This window comes from Tupaia chinensis, unplaced genomic scaffold (genome assembly GCF_000334495.1).
Source record: "Tupaia chinensis unplaced genomic scaffold, TupChi_1.0 Scaffold000045_1, whole genome shotgun sequence".
NCBI lineage: Eukaryota > Metazoa > Chordata > Mammalia > Scandentia > Tupaiidae > Tupaia > Tupaia belangeri.
In genome coordinates this window covers 9,920,322-9,924,169 of record NW_006159501.1, presented here as the reverse complement: position 1 = coordinate 9,924,169, position 3,848 = coordinate 9,920,322, and positions in this window count along the sequence as shown.

Genomic DNA, 3,848 nt, shown 5'->3' with positions numbered 1-3,848 from the left:
CTCCCCAAACCCCAGCCACTCTGAAGACGTGGGGGTTTGCTGCATGCCTGCTCTGTGCCTGGCACTGTGCAAGAATGCCCAGGCTGCACTACCACACTCATGCGGGACGAGTGGGCGGCTGCATTGCCAGGCCCGGCTCCTGTCCAGGCGCGCTGGCTTGCTGCACAACTTCAGGTACCACCTACAGCTTCACCTGCGAAATGGGAACAAGGCGGAGCCCAGATCCCAAAGTCAGGGAGGGTTAAATGGAGAGGAAGCAAAGCCCCCAGCACACGGGGGTTCAAATGCTGCTCTTTTCTCTCTGACTCTTCCACGTGAGAGACTGGCCGATTGCTGGCTGCTCATGACACCCTTCTACTCCCCCTCCTCAGGGTGTTTGTCCTGCTATTTCAGCAGATATTAGAGCTCTAGTGGCACATATAAAATGCCCTTGTTGTATCTGTAAAGACTTTTATGTTAAAATTTCTCGTGTATCATTTTTACCTCGTTTTGATTGCCTTCATTTCCACTTTCAACATTCTGGCTTTTACCAATTACTATAACTAAATAACTTCCTGCATTTTTATCCCCATGGACATTCAGAATGCCAGCCCCATCTGAAGAGACACTGGAGACCCACATCCACCTCCCATGCTGTAGACCTGTCTGTGCTTACGACAAGATGCGGCCCCTCTCTGGATGAAGTATGCAGTAGTGCCTTCTTCCACTGAGACGTGGTTGACAGTGTGTCCTAGACTTGGATCATCGGGAGCAGATTCCAGCTCTGCTTTCCCAGCTGTGGAACTCCACTGCGCACATTGCTCACCACCTCTAAGCATGGGATCCTCATCCCAAGTGGTGAGTCCTGGCCCCTAACTCGGGGCTTTGGTCCCTCACTGTGGGAACTAAATACGCACGCCCAAGGCCTGCACAGCTAGCAGCGAACACCACGGCTGCTATCTTCTTTTCCCCGAGACTTGTGCGATCTTGGCACTGACACATTTTTACAGAGTGCAAAGCAAAGGGCTCAGGTACAGAGAAAAAAAAAAAAAAGCCCACCAGTTCCCAGCACTTGCTAGCAAGCCCCAGCAAAGAGCCCTTTCTCTTACCCCCAATGGGAGAGTTCCCAAGGCAGATCGTGCCCTGATTTGGGGAAACACCATTCCATTGCCATGGGTCCGACAAAGAGGGGAGAGAACATATCTGAGCAGTCACACAGCTTCCTAATGGAAATTGAAAAGTGATGCACAGTCTGGGTGTGGCCACCAAGGGGTCTCTGCCATCCTGTTCAGATCTGCATGCTTTGACAGAGGTTGTCTTGACCCTCAGGGCTCCTGTCAAGCCTCAACTTCTAGGGGTAGAATTTGGTGCCCTGGGACCTGCCCTTGGGCTAAGACAGTAGCATCTGGCTTCCCCAAGGCCCCTGTCCCTCTGTGCTCTGCTGGAGCCCACCTACCACTGAAGGGCAGCCTCCCTCCCCCAATTCAGTTCACTGTGGAATGGCCCTTGCCACAGACAAGGCTCCCGTGCTTTTGTCCTCTGCACGGCATGTCCTGTACACATGTAGCCCTGATGTGAACACATGCGGCCTTTGGGAGGAAGCGGGCCCATCTCTGTGCTCCAGGGCTGCATCTTCTAATCCACACGTTCTCATCAACAAATCGATGTTGGCGACATGAGAGAAAGAAGGGAGGGAGGGAAGGCCAGGAGGGAGGAGGGAGGGTGAACAAAACGCTCCCCTGGGAAGAGGGCCCACCTAACTTCCTGAGCCCCCACGGCTCCACTTCTATCCGTGACCCTTCACCAGCCTTGGACTTCGCTCTTGCACCTGTGCATCGGCATTTCTTCATTTCCCTCTGCAACTGGAGAAGAGATCTGTTAGGGTAGTTCTGACCTTCACATATTTGACCAGAGAAAGAAATCACCCTGCTCACTTCCAAGGGCTTCTTGACATAATCCATCAGCAAACAGTGCATTGAAAGCCACTAGTAACAAACCATGAAGCTGTGTACTCAGGCCAGGTGAGCAAACCGAGGCTGAGTCACCAGCACTGGAACACACGAAACTGGAGCTCCAGTTTCAGCTGGAATGAGGAGGTGAGCAGGAACATTACAAGGATTCTCAGGGCCAAGCTTCCGAGGCCAGGTATCGCACCCCTGAGTCCTGGTACTGCACCCCTAAGCACCAGGTATTGCATACCTAAGCCCTGGTACTGATCCTGGTACTGCACCCCTGAGCCTGGTACTATGCCCCTGAGCACAGGTATGTACCCCTGAGCCTGGTACTGTGCCCCTGAGCACAGGTCCTGTACCCCTAAGCCCAGGAACTGCACCCCTGAGCCTAGGTACTGCACCCCTGAGCCCAGGTACTGCACCCCTGAGCCCCAGGTGCTGCACCCCTGAGCCCAGGTACTGCACCCCTGAGCCCAGGTACTGCACCCCTGAGCCCAGGTATTGCATCCCTGAGCACCAAGTACTGCACCCCTGAACCCAGATGCTGCACTCCTGAGCCCTGGTACTACACACCTAAGTCCCAGGTATTGCACCCCTGAGCCAAGGTACTGAGAACTGAGCCCAGGTACTGCACCCCTGAGCCCAGGTACTGTACCCCTGAACACCAGATAGTACATATCTAAGCCTCAGGTACTGCACCCTTGAGCCCTGGTACTGTACATCTAAGTCCCAGGTATTGTACCCCTGAGCCCAGGTACTGAGAACTGAACCCAGGTACTGTACACCTAAGTCCCAGGTATTGCACCCCTGAGCCCAGGTACTGAGAACTGAGCCCAGGTACTGCACCCCTGATCCCCGTACTGCATATCTAAGCCCCAGGTACCACACCTCTGAGTCCTGGGGTACGTGTCCCCGTGTTGTGGGTGCTGTATTTTGGATCTCTTAGTCCTAGGTGCAGCAGAGCCATTGTCTGCCTGACATGAAGTCCTTTTACCAGAGAACTCACACTCCACAGAGGCCGGCAGTCTGCCAATTGCCATCACTACCCTTGCTCACTGGGTCTCGTAATTCCATGAGCTATTGGCTTCACTTCTGTGCACTGAGGAAACTGAGCCCAGGGAGGCTGAACAACTTACCCAAGATCACCCGTCAATAGGTGACAGAGCCAGACTTTCAGTCCAGGTACTGCACCCCTGAGCCCAGGTACTGCACCCTTGAGCCCAGGCACAGCACACACTTTTACAAAGTGTTTATAGCCCTGTGAATCAAAAGAAATTGAAATAAATGTATTCTACACTTTGACCTGTTAACTACTTTCTGGGAAGCCATCCAAATGACATATCCCGAATATGGGGAAAGCACTTTATGCACAAAGATGTTCATTGCTTTATTACTTACTGAGAGACACTACCTTCTGAAAACCTGGACAACACCCAAATACCCAACAGTAAGAAAACGGTGAAGTATACACATTATGCATTTATTAGAAAAATATAATTTTTAAATAATTACTTATTTAGTTTAATTTATTCATTTATGTTCATTTGACCAGAGACACAGAGGGAGACAGAAGGAAAGAGAGAAAGCAAGCCACCAGGTCCAGGACTTGAACCACAGTCAGTCAGCCACATTGGAGTCCAGCACCTCAACCACCATGCCACCTGCCAGCCCTGTTGAACAATACTATTTTTAACAGATATTTAAAATATGGAAAAACATACAACTTCCTAAGAAGATGGGAGACCACAAAATTGGGTTTATATTAGCATTCTACTAATTCATTTAAAACCATTTCTTGATCATCAGCTTCACACTAAGCACTGTACAGACAACAGAGATAAAATGGAAAATGAGAAAAACTTAGTCCTGTCTACTGAAGCTGCAAGTAGTGGATAATTATAAGCATGTAAGAAAACT